Raw genomic sequence first — 13,250 nt, 5'->3', positions numbered from 1 at the left:
AAAGCAGGCAGCTGAGCAAACCGGCAGTACCCAATTTCTGTATTTAACGAGTGTGTATAGCATAAAGGCACTCGTAAGTGACAGTAGGTAGAGTAGTAGTCAAAGGGGAGCTTCACGAAGATAGCACCAGTGTGCCTCTGGACCTGGGGATGAGCTGACTGCCTCTTGCCGGGACTCATCCTGCTCTCTGCTCGGCTCCTGGTCCCAGCCGTTGGGCACACCAGGGCACTTGCAATGTGAACTCTGGTTTTTGGTGTTTGCACAACCTCTCCTTGGAAACACTAATAGATTTAACAAATCACTGGGGATTTAGCAGGGAGCTGGTGATGACATCTGGCTGTCTTCTTGCTGATGAGCTCTGGGGTGACCATGGTGGGGAGCAGCAGGGGCTGGGGGCCACGGTCCGCTCCTGTGGGATGGGGCAGCCCTCCACGAGCATCGGCAGCCACTTGTGGGCAATGGATATGGAGTGGCCCTCAAAGCAACAGCCCCCATTACCTTCAACCCTGCCAAAGCTCAGAGGTCACAAAAGAGGCAGGAAACATTGGAGTTGGCCCTAAAACCTGTTGGTTACCTTCCCATTAGAGGAAATATTTTTGGCTCCCTCTGGCTGCTGTGCAGCAGGACACCGGGATATTCTCTTCCTTGTCCCGGTGACCCAACTTCTTTACACCCATAACCTCATCTCCCTCCCCATCGTCCTTGCTGAGGAATAGCCCCTGTAAGGTCCATCGTGCCTGGACCTGCCTCCTGCCCCCTCTGTGGGTGCCCTGGCGCGGGGTCTCTCTTGCTTCCCCTGTGCCAAAATGCTCCCTCAAGGTACAGGCTGGGGCTGGCTAAGCATCTCTGGGCAGGTTGGTGCTCGGGGCTGAAAGGGTTAAACGGATGGCCCTGTCACAGGGGCAGTTTTTCAACTGCGGTCTATAAATAGGAGCTGGGTTTCTAATCTGCTTGCCACTCGTTTCCACTCCCTGCCAGTTTTTTCCTGCTTTTTCCTGCAAGGAGGTACCTGCAGCCGCGATGGTCTGCAGCCCTGCAGATGCTGCTGGGAGAGGGAGGCGAGCAGTCGAGTCCCGCCCGGCGAGACTCGCTGTCTGTCAGTCCTGTAACCCATCCTGATTAAAAACAAAAAAAAAAAAAAAAGGAAAAAAAATAGGGGAGAGAAACAAAGCCCTCCCCAGGCAGGGCCTCCACATCCTGGTCTATGCTGCAAGTCCCCAGCCCTGCCTTGCTCCTCCAGAACCATGTCAGAGCTGTCCCCTCTTTTGGGACAAGTGAAACCCCAGTCCAAGCGCTGGGAGCTGATGTTGAAGACCCGGCTCTGCTTTCTGCCCACCCGGCAGCTGGAGAGGGAGTGGGGGCTGGCAGCATTTTTGGGCTCCCAGCAAGTCTCCCATCTGCTGGCTCCCCCCATACCTGCATCCCCTGCCCTCTCTCCTCCATCTCTTCAACAGTGGTAAGAACTCCGTCCCTCCTGAGCGACGGTCGGGCCGTAAATCCGTGTGAAGGGCGTGAGGACCTGCTGGAAGGAGGCGCTGGGGGTTTGCAGAGGAGGGCTGGGAAGAACAGCCGGCTCCACGCTGGGAGGGGGATGATGTGGGCAGGCGGGAGGGTGGCCAGACATCCGCAAGGGCATGATGGCTCCCAGCAAGCTTGACCTGGGTTGGGTAACGGGCAACAGAAGGGGCCCAGGGAGACATGAGAGCAGCCCTCAAACATGTGAGAGATGAATGCAGAGACGGGGAATGATCTCTTCTCTGCGGATGAGGCAAGAAATCTTGGGCTTAGCAAGAAAAATTGTTATATTAAAAACTTATTAATAGTCGGAGTATTAAAGTTGACTTGTTTCCAGGCCTAGTTTTGACACACCGATGATTTGATCAAGCGTGCGAAGGGGAAAGTAACTCTGAGTGACTAAGCCAGTGGGCGAATCCTTCTGTTGTCTCAACCTGATGCACGTCAGTCCACTTAACCTGAAAACTCAGCTTGAACAAGGTCGTCTGTTGATGGACAGGGAATAGACTGGTGGGGAATTGGCCAAAAAGCGGGGTGGTTCGTTGCATGGCTCCTTCCGAGCATGGTGTCCATGCAGCCGGGTCAGGTGCGTGTCCCAGGGGCCTTTCCCCGCGCGCCCGCCTCGAGCTTCACTGCTGTCAGCGGACACTTTCCAAGGCTGCTGACTCACTGAAATGGAAATGTTCTGCCAAAAACCGTAGAGTTTGATAAAATTGCTGATGGGATCCTGCTGGCTTCCCTGACAGCTTGGCTCCGCGCCCTGCATTTGGAGTAGCTGCTGGGAGGGAGGTTGGTCTTCGCAGCCGAAGGAGCGTGATGCTCAGGACCCCCAGGGCGATGGCTCCGCTGAGGCTCTGGATGGGCCGCGCCAAGTCAGGGCACCCTGGTGGCATCTGCAGCTCCGCGTCCCCCAGCACCCGGCCTTGCAGCTGCCCCTAGTGCTTGTTGTGCCATGAGTTGGTTTCCAGGGAACATGTCTTGTTTCAGACACTGAACTAACCTTTTTTCCTCAAAATCTTGACTTTATTTTTTTTTCTTTAGGAGTGACAATTTCAGCCTCCTGGCCAGCTTCAGCTCTGCCTTGCAGGACTGGCCTGAGCTAAGGATGCTGTGCTGGAGACACACATTAAATAGGATGTCCCCATCTGCCCTCCAGCCCCCCTGGCCCTGGGAGGACAGGGAGCACCTACCCAGAGTGACAGTGGCAGCAATTTAGTCCCTGTCTTGCAGCAGGCCAGCTCTTCTGGCCAACAATAAGAAATAAATGGAGGTAGCTATTTGCCTCGTAGAGCTAACCCAGGTAAGCAGAAAGCCCCAGCTGCTTTTACATCCCATTGACCCTGGAGAAGCAGCACCAGCCCAACACAGCTTGATTCCTGGCAGGCTCAGCCTGCGCTGTGCTTGTCGTGGGCACCCCAGAGATGGGGCTGAAGGTTTGTCCACCCTCTTCCTCGCTCGGCTGTGCCCTCTCAGCACTGTCATGGGAGCTCCTGGGTCCGTAAAGGGCTCCTGGTACCTCTCCCTATGTCTCTGGTCAGCCTTTGCTCAGCCCCAGTGAAAAAAAACCTCATTAGGCATCTAATTCTCCAGTGCTGCCTCCAACACTCCTGTGAAAACCTCAAACAGGGCAACTGGGCTCTTCTGCGCGGTACAGCGCCTGATGCTCTCTAACCAGCTGGGCCAGGCATCTTGTCGCACCACAGAGGACCCTCAAACTCAGTTTCTCCATCTCCGCGCACCTGACCTGTTGTACCCTCAGCTCCCTGGCGTGGAGCAGCTCCTCCACGAGCCAAGAGCCACGTGGCCCCTGAAGGCCCCAGCCCTGCAGCCACTTGCCCTTTGCACCCCAAACCTCTTCTGAAAGCAGCGATTCCTCCTTTCTCTGGGGTCATTTTATTTGTGTTAAAAAGTGAAAAAATATTCTCATTTATTATTGAATGTGAACAATATGGAGCAACCCCTCCCCAAAATGCCACGCGTGAATGACAGGCTGCCCTGCTTGGAGAACGTGGACTTTCCCCAGTGTATAACTGCAAGGATACCTGGTTCTCTCCATGCACGGTTTAGCCTTGCAGCTGCCTATTCCCATTGAAATATAAACTGCAAAAACCATGTCCGTGCTTCCTTAGCATGTCCAGCTGATTTCCTGCAGCCAGCAAGCCTCTGCCTGCTCCCACAGGCTTGGAGGGAAGCATCACCCCACGGCTGGGACGGCAGGAGCTGTGGTGAAGGGTGGTCTGAGGCTTCAGACTGTCCTTGCCCGGGACACTGTGCCACGGAGCAAGCTGTTCAATCATGGCTAGAGCCAGGGCAATGCCCAGCTCCACCGCTGCTGAGATTTCGGCATTCTCCAAGACCCCTTCCGACACCTTCAGCATCTGCAGTAACGGGGGTCCCTTTCACTGTGGGCGCACATCTCCACTCAGGTGGGTGCTGCTGCTGCTGCACCCAGTTCAGGCTGTCAGCCTCTGCTCCCAGATTTAGCTGCACTGAAGACCATCTCCTCCCAGGATTTTGGTACATGCCTCTGCCAACCCGTGCTGACGTGCATCCCTGGCCATCGCCATGCAGCCTGGGTGAATATCAGTTTCACAGTTTAGGGACATTTGCAAGACTTTTGCTGTTGTTCACCAGTTCACACCACTTCTCGTTGCAGCTCCCTGGTTTATACCTGGCTGCAGACGGTTTCCACTAAAGGATCATAGTGAGATCTGTCTCTGGAAGTTTAATGCAGCTTGAGAAGTCCCTGGAGGTTTTCCTTTCCACTGAGCTTCTTCACGATGCTGGTGAGCCAAAGCTGCTTCTGTCAGCTGGAGGCTGAGAGCCCGAGGTGGTATTCTTCCCCTCCTGCTGCTGAGAGGAGCCTGGGTCCTTCTCCTGGCTAATCCTGGGTGTTCAGCACTAGGTGACGGATCCAGGGTTTCCTCTGGGACAAACCCACGCTAGCGGGAGGTGGGGACAGGACAGCCCGTTTCCTTCCGAGTCAGCAACTGAAATCCAGCCCATGCCAGGGGTGAGCCGGTGCTCGGAGCAAGTGGGAGCGCTGGAATGGGATCGCTGGAAGGGATCTCAGCTCAATCCCTGAGAGCTCTGCAACCAGGGGAGAGTGCTTTGGCTCTTCAGGCGGTCTTCTGAGGCCGAGCAGGGTCACTGCAGTGAAGGGATGGAAACTTCACAGCAATAGGTTTAGAAAAGCAAAATCCCCGTGAGTCGCTTGGCTCTCACCCTGCAGCGTGGGAGCCAGATTCCCCTCCTGCTTGCTCCAGGACATTGGTGCAGACCGGAGCACTCCCTTGACAGCGGCACTGCTGGCATGTGGGGATGTCCTCTCAGTAGCATTTTGCCCTGCAACCGTTGCCGGCACGTGGCTTCTCACTACATTTCCTTTGGCATTTGCCAATCTCCGTGTTTTAGGCGAGCGCTAAACATTAACTTAGATTTGTACTTAATAACCCGGCGGTGTGTTTGGAGCCCAGTGCACAGGGAGGAGATGCACTCAACCCCCTTCCCCTGGCCCTGTCAAAGGTTTAGGGATGCCAAAGCAAGAGAGTTTCACTGGGTGCGCACCAGCATTCACTGAGCACACACCTCGGCTTGGCTGAGGGCATATCCACCAAGTGTTGTTTTCATCCACCAAAAATCTTTGATTTCCTTGATTAACATAACTAGGAGGACCTTGCTGATTTGAAAGCAGAGTGAAAAACCTTCTCAACAGAAATCAAAGCCCTGGAAGGGACCAGTATGTACAGGAATGGCATTAACAACTAATCCTCTCTAATCCAAGATGACATCCTTATCACATGAGGGCATAAAATGTAATTAGACTTACATAGTGCTATCTCCAGAGCACTAAGCAAATATTAACCAAACCATTTCCCCAGTGCTCCTGTGGGGACAGCCCAGTTACCCTGGCTGTGCAGGTGGGTAAACTGAGGCACAGGATGGTGTGCTAGCAGGCTCCCTTTCTGGAGAAGGCCACGCAAACTTTGCACCCAAAATCCCAAAATTAGCAAAGCATTTATGGCCACTGGGAGGTCTTTCATGGTCACAGAGAGCATCTTCCTTCAAGACCCCTGTTATCAAGGGGATGGCGAGCCACTGCTGTTTCCCTGCACTTCCAGGATCCCTTCACAGCTGTTACATATCTGCACAGAGATAAAACACTTGTTCAGACATGAGCTTCCTCTACTGTTAAAACATGTTTAAATGATATCCAACCATCCCTTCAGCTATGTTTGTACTATTGTTTGTTTTCTAACCTCGCTTACGCTCCAGATTTGCCCCATCTGACGGATGCTGCAGAAGGCACCCTTGCCGGGGGTAGCTTTGCTGTCCTTCCCTCGGCTCTCCAAGGTTAATTGCCCCCAAGATGACTAGTGCAACTGCTGATTCCTGCCTGTGTGGAGCGATGCAGCTGCCCTTGGGACTAAAGCCAGCAGGCAGACTTTACAGCCTGAACTGAGGTCTCCATCATCCCTCGGTGCTGAGGGTACCTGGAGATGGGCAGGGAGCTCTGCCTCAGGCACCGCCTGCATGATGCCTTTCACCAGGCTGTGCTTTTTTTTTTTTTTATTTAACAAAATATATGGCCTGATCCACTTAGAGCAGCAGGACCATTTGCAGCAGCGGGGGACGCGGTCCTCTTATCAACATCAGTTAGTGTCGGGTGCCCTTGACCAGGAGCTGCTTTTGACGGAGGAAGACACTTGCACAGCAGCCACCTAATTTCTCAAGGCCTTGGGATAAGATTATATTTCTTGGGCTGGCAATGCCATCTGCTCTAAAAACAGTTGGATGTATTTGAGTGTGAAGTATAAATACCTGGGCTCTATCAGTCTCTAAAATCAAAGACACCCCCCAAAAGACTACTGGCATTTGAGGGACAGAAAGTTTAATGGGCTCCTCTTTGGTGGGGACACAGCAGTGTCGCTCCCTTGACGGGAGGACATTACCCTTGAAGATCTGTCACAACATACATTTATCAGAGGGCCTGGGAAGAGCTGTGCGGTGCAGGGTGAGGAGGGACAGTCGCGGTGTCCCCTGGGTGATCCCTGGCTCCGGGCCACCTCTCCCTGCTGCGAGCTGCTCCCGCACCCTGCAGGAACTGGTCAGTGGATGTTTTGTTTTATTGTCCCCTGGGAGTGAATGAAACAAAGCAGTGAAGGTTAGGACTCATGAGTTTGTTTGCTTTATTAATGAAGTTCCAAATTTTCTGGAATAGAAAAGAAGACGCCGTCTGCTGAAAACTTCAGCAAACTTTTCCAGGCACAAGGAGGGAAAGAACATCATCGAGGCAGATAGATGTTGAAATGATTCATGGAAAGCTCTTTTGCCACTGGTCTCTTTGGAGTTGAGACTATGTTATAGCCTCAGTGGTAGTCATACCTCACTGGGCTGAGGGCAGGATCTGTCCCCAGCCCTCCCTCGGCTTCTTCCCTCCCTGCTCCCCCCGCTGCACTGGCACCACCAGTTGGATGGCCACACTGGGACTCAGATCCAGGGACTGATCCAGCTGAGAAGCAAACTGAAGACCAAAAAAAAAGCTGGTTTTTTTTTTCTCGTGGAGAAATAACAGTTCCCAGAGGGAGCCGCTCGCCTGCCGGTGCTGTTGGCGCAGGCGAGGGCAGAGGTGCAGTGTGTCCTGGAGGTGCGGGGGGAGGCAGTGCTGCTACCTGGGCAGGACTGTCCCACCCCAGAACCCACCGCTGCGGGACACCTCAGTTGCTGAGAAGTCAGTGCCACAGCAGGTTTCTGCCTGCTGAGGAGCTGCTGCTAACTCAGGATGTCTAGGATGGCCTCTAAAACCCTACGCTTAAGAGGTTGCCTTCTGAATGTGAGGCAGTTAAAACCCACAAATGCCCAGATATTAGCACCCTGCAGAGTAGGGAGCAATTTTTGCCCTTTTAGGCAGCTCACCTGACACTGCTTTTCTAGCTTTAGAATGCTGCCGGAGAACTGCTGTAACAAACATGTGTGACTTGGCCAACGTGTCCTCTAAAAGCCATTGAAAATGTTCCCTTTCCTTGCCCGAAGGGCCCTGGGTCCAGGGTCGTGGGGTTTCCTCCCTCTGCTTCTGGAGCTCAGGCTGCCCAGATTAAATTGTATGGTGAAAAATTCCATCACAACTTCCGACCTCGATGAATAGCATAGTCAAGGCCACTGGAAGGCTCTTGCATTACCTAGTTCAATGGTTTTCAACCTCCTTTTGGTTTTGATTTCCAGTAGAGATAGGAATCCCCCCAAAAGTCACATCTATAGCCAGCTGGCCAGCTCGGTGCAATCACTTTCCACAGACCCCTTAGGAGCAACCTGGGCCCTTACAGGGTCTCTGGGTCACTGGCTGAAGTCTGCTGTAGTTTGACCTCCCATCTAAGAGAAGCCATAGGATTGCACCTGCAATTGCTGGCATCTAAATCACGGTAGGTGACGCTGCAGAAGAACACCTCTGGGCGCATTTATCCATGCAGAGGTAGGCTGAGCTGGAGCTGGCAACAAAACACCTCCAGGCTGCATCAGGCAAAGAAGGGATGGCCTACAGCAAAGGACAACCTCCACCCAGGCTGAAACAAAGCCTCAGACCGTCAAAGGGGTGATATTAGGAGGATAAAGATTGGGACTGGAGCCTTGAGGCCCTCAGGGAGGAGAGAAAGGGCAGTGAGTCAGCCCTGATGACCCACAGAGGTGGGGTGGGTTGGAGAGACAAAAAGCGGCAGTTGCTGTCAGCTCTGGGGTTCAAAAGCACATCCCAAAGCAGAGAGTGGTCACCAGCCATGGAAGGAGCCAGGATGAGGACAGCAGAGCTGTGTCCCTTGCACTCGGGTCACTGTGAGGGATCCGGAGCAGATCCTGGACACCCATGTCTTGATGCCTGGATGATGGACAGGCACTTTTTTGTCTGGTTGTGAGTATGTGTGTACGAGGGTGTGAGTGAAAGTGGGTTTGTTTTTAAAATAAAATCCCCTTCCCCTCCTCCAAAGTCTCATCTTGAGACTTGTTCTCTCATAATTAACCAACAGGTGAGTATTTCCTATGATGTCCTCGGCAGACTGCCCCTGTGAGTAAGGCTGATGCTCTCTGTCCCTACCCATGTTCTGTACTCCTGCTTGGCTGTATTAAAACACACTTTTTTTAATTTTTTTTTTTTTTTTTTGCCTCTCAGCTAGGAGATTTGGCATCTGTTACGTGACTTCCTCAGTATGTGTCACCTGGGCAATCTTTTATCTTCTGTATAGTTAATTGGATTTTAGACTTTTCTAAGTGCTACTATAGAGAGCTGTGGTGGTAAAATTATTAATATTTAAGATTGAGACGTCTGGCTAAGAAGCTACCTTTGCTAAAAGCACATTTCTTTCCACTAAAAGGTGACAGTCTGTGGTTGTTCCCAACTCCCTGCTGCTGAGCTGGGATAACACCCCGTGTGCCACTCTGATGGCATCCACCAAGAGCTGTCTCCCCATATCGTTATGTTATTTACTGTTTGATTCCTTAGATTTGGGCAGTTAGCAAGCTACTTAAGGAGTCCATCCACCCCATTCTGTAAATATTATCACAATATGTGTTTTCTTCTGGAATTACCCATGGATTCCAGGTCATGCTGAAAACTGGCACAAATGGTACAGACTGTTCTTCAATGCAGTTTATGCTTGGATTTGCTGGATTAAAACCATGTAATTTTACTCACTGCTAGGGTTAGAAAAATCCAAACAAGAAGCCTGCAGGCAAAAGAACTCAAGAATCATTTCTTTTATGTATTTGAAGAAAAAAAAGCACAGGTGGTGTGTATAATGAAAAAAATCAAAATGCTTGGCACTCCAAATAAATGGAGACTATTGAAAAGCAGCTGTGAAGATTAGATATAAATCTGACTGCTTGACACTACCAAGTAGAATATGTCATTATATGTATTTATTCACAATAAAAATAACGGTGCTGTCTCACATGATAATCTCAGTGAATGCTACAGCTTGCACCAGGTGTTATAAGCTGGACACTGCTGGACGGGGTCAGCTTCCCGCTCAGTGTTACTGCCTCCCTTCTGTCTGTGTTACGAAAAGTCCCTTCCCAAGAGATGTTTATAAACTACGATCAAGTTTCTTAACCTTGTTTTGATAAATGAAAGCAGATGTTTGGCAGGATTCATCTGATTCATCGCCAGTGTTTATAGAAAGTGGGATCTCGCTGGCACAGTCGAGGGAGTCTAGGACACTGTGCATCCTATCCTAAACAGATCTTTACATTAGGTCAATAAGAAAGGCAGACCTACCCCTTGTAAGCACCTAAAACTACAACAACCTTATCCTCCTATTTCACACTAGTATGTGTATTTTTCAGATCTTCAATCCATCTAGAATAATCTGTATTCAAGACTGCAAATTTCTTTTACAATGGGCAGCTTGAACCTATAGCACGTAACTCTTGATTTAAGTATTCTGTGATAATACAGTTGTTTAGCTGATGCCTTATAAACAGACATATCAGGAGCGGCTTATTCTGTTCCCCGGTCAGGGGCAGGCTGGAACAAGTCCACATTGTATTTCAGTGTTAGAGGAACCCATGTCCTGGGATGAACCAGAAAAATTGTTTTGTGGACAGAGTAATGTTCCATTTATTTGAACATATGCAGAGGTAAGGTAGTAATTTTGTGTCATCCTGGCTCTAGAGATGGGACTAAAGAGGGTCGTAAAGAAGATGGTTTGTATGTTAGACTTTTTAATCTCAGTTAATTGATTGCTAATTTATCTGAGGTGGTTAATAGGTTTGGAGAAGCTGATGGGATGTCTGTCTCAGGACATAATTATTTCTGTCTTTCCTTCCTCGAGCTGAAACTAAATGTTGGTTAATTGGCACTGATTGATTAAAGTAGAACAAAGGAAAACATCCTCTGAAAGTCTGAGGCTTGTCTTTACTATGAAATATGGAAGTGCTTCTAGCCTGAGGTAAAATCCTACTGAAGACAATGGTTTCTGCTCCGTACAGTGAGCTTTGACTATACGCTCAGTGTCTGTTGTCTCTCTGGTCCAACAGCTATTCTGCAATCAAACCTAAAGGAGACAAGGGATAGGCAGGTTTTGCCATGGTATAGCTAGTGTTACAGAATATGCGTCTGAACTGCCGCTGACCTTGCCTAACAACATCATGGGAAAAGTTAAAGCAATGGTCCCCAGGAGGGTTTTGCAGTGAGGTTAGTTATTTCACTATGAAAACAAACTGACAAGCCTTGGTTTGGGAGTGAGGTCGTAGCAGTTCTGCACTTTGGTCACTTGGATGGTCTTTATCTGAGGATATTCATTACAGTTCGTGCCCTCGGGCTGCCATCCCATCCCTCTCCGGGAAGTCTTTATGAACACCACAGGGGTACCTTAGCGGTCAGGTGGTTTGCGTATTAAAGAGATTTGAAATTGGTGCTGATCTGTCTCAAAAATTTGGCAACAGCAGTGTCTTAAACCCCTGCAAGTACAACTGCTCTGGGTCATGTGAGAATGAGCAAAAGTGTCAAATTTCTATGGATCTCACTAAGGTTATTGTAAAGACAAGTCAATGTACTCCACTGCTGCTGTGGAAAGGTAAAGGGTCTGATCCTTCTTCCACCTACATGGCTTCTACATTTGTGTAACTCCACTAATTTTTGTCAAACAATTCATCACTTTATCCCTGTATGCATAAGAAGAAAACAAAGTTGCAGACTTCTGTACCGCACATCCCACCTTGAAAGAGACGGCCTCTCCCTGGTGTAACCGTATGGCTGTTAAGGAGAGCCAGACTGTATGGACTGGGACTCACGACCCTGGGATTTATCCACGGATCTGTCACTGTCTCGATGATGGGAAGTCAGTTTGCCCTTTAGTTTCCTCACCTGTAAGGTAAGACTACTTGCTTGTTACCTAATGGAGATAGGATATTTACACGTGTAGGGTGCATCCACGCTGTGGATCATATCCATCATATGAAGTTAATACAAATGTATTAACTTGCCCCCCTGGACCTGCAGAGATGAGAAGTGACACCTTGTACAAGCAGGAAATCTGGGATAGTGGAGGACAGAGAGGAATATTGAGGAAATAAATGCATTTGTAACTAGTCAGTAGAAATGAGTATCTACTCACCTCACCTTACCGTACCTTGCAGGGGACTTGGGAGGCTTCCTTATTAGAATTGCTGTGCAAACACAATAAAAAAGAGTCTTAAATTTGGTTTATAAAAATTAAGGGAATAACATGTTATTAGAATAATTGTATAAATTACTGTCTTTGCAAGACTGCTTTTATGTATGGATATTCCAGTTGGGAATAAGTACAGTCAGACTATATGTAGCTAATAGAAGAAAACCACACTCCCTTTTCCAGTTTATCTTCTTCTTGGTTATGAATTTGTTGTGTGAATCATCTAGTTAGAGCATTTCTATAAGAAAAACCTCATTTGATGGAAGAGCACTTTGAAGCAAAGACCAAATATTGTAATAATGATGCTCATTGTTTTCTCATATTTTGAGTTTTTACAAGTCACAGTATTTGTGAAGGCCTAGTGGTCTTGTGAGCTGTAAATTGTGATTCAGCTAAGGTACAAAGGGTTCTCTGAGGGACTCTTGAAAGGCATTTTGAGTACATGAAGGGTCTTAAAATGTTTTCCTTTCAAGGAATTTAAACTGTCTCTAAGATGTTTAAAGGGAGATGAAAGGCTCTGTAACGTACTGCTTAATGCTTCGTGCTGTCCTACAACAGATAAATGCCCTGGGGTGGAGCATTTCAGATCTTTCTTCATGCTCAACTGTGTCTAATTATTATCCTGGAATCATTTCATGTTTGAGGAGTTTACATCGGAGAGGATGTGTCTGCTTGTCACTGTTGCTTTGCCAGGTCCAAATTATAATAATGCCTTTCCTCCAGAGTTAAAAATAACCAGTTTTCCAATGTTTCTTGCTCAGAAATCTCAACAGGGCAGGAGAGCACATGCAGTAGAGCAGCATGTAGACCTTTTATCATGAGTCTCTTCAGAAGCTGGGAAGCTGTGAACATCCCACCTGTGCTTGGGCATTACCTGTGCAGTGAGACCTGGACATTGTCTTGAGCAGGAACGGGACTGCGGGTCACGGTAAAACCTGTGTCAGGACCGTAGTATCCCTTGCAGCTGGATTTCATAGACTTGTTGAGTGTTGATGGGAAGGGACCTCTGCATGTCTCTAATCTAACCTCCACACCAAAATAGGGCTGGAGCCTACACTGGACTGAATCAACAAGCACGGCTCTGTCTGCTTGATTCTTGAATACCTCCAAGGATGGAGATGTCTGGTATCCTGTTCCAGTGTTCCAATCATCTGGTGAAGAAGTTTTTTCTAGCATTCAATCTAACCCCCAAGTCACAGCTTGTGGCCATTGCCTCGATCGCTGCTGCTACTGAGAAGGGTTTGGCTCCATCATCTTTTTAACTGCCTTTGGGTAGCCTGTGGGCTGCTATTACATCCAGTCTTAACTTCATCATCAACAGGCTCAGCAAGCTTGATGCCCTCAAGTTCTCCTCACAGGAGAAGTGCTCTAGGCCCTGAGTGTTTTAGCAGTTCACCTGCTGGATCCTGTCCAGCATCTCCACCTCCCTCTTGAACGGGAGGCTCAAACAGGAGCGGTCTCACCAGCACCAAGCAGAAGGGACGACAGCTTCCCCTGATCTCCTGCCTTACGAGGAGTGGTTTGCCTCATTTGTGTCTCCCATTTAAGCTGGCTTTCAAGATAACCCATGGGTCC

The sequence above is a fragment of the Buteo buteo genome, chromosome 5 (assembly GCF_964188355.1).
Source record: "Buteo buteo chromosome 5, bButBut1.hap1.1, whole genome shotgun sequence".
Classification (NCBI taxonomy): Eukaryota; Metazoa; Chordata; class Aves; order Accipitriformes; family Accipitridae; genus Buteo; species Buteo buteo.
The sequence above is the reverse complement of the archived record's forward strand: the minus strand, read 5'-3'. Positions refer to the sequence as shown.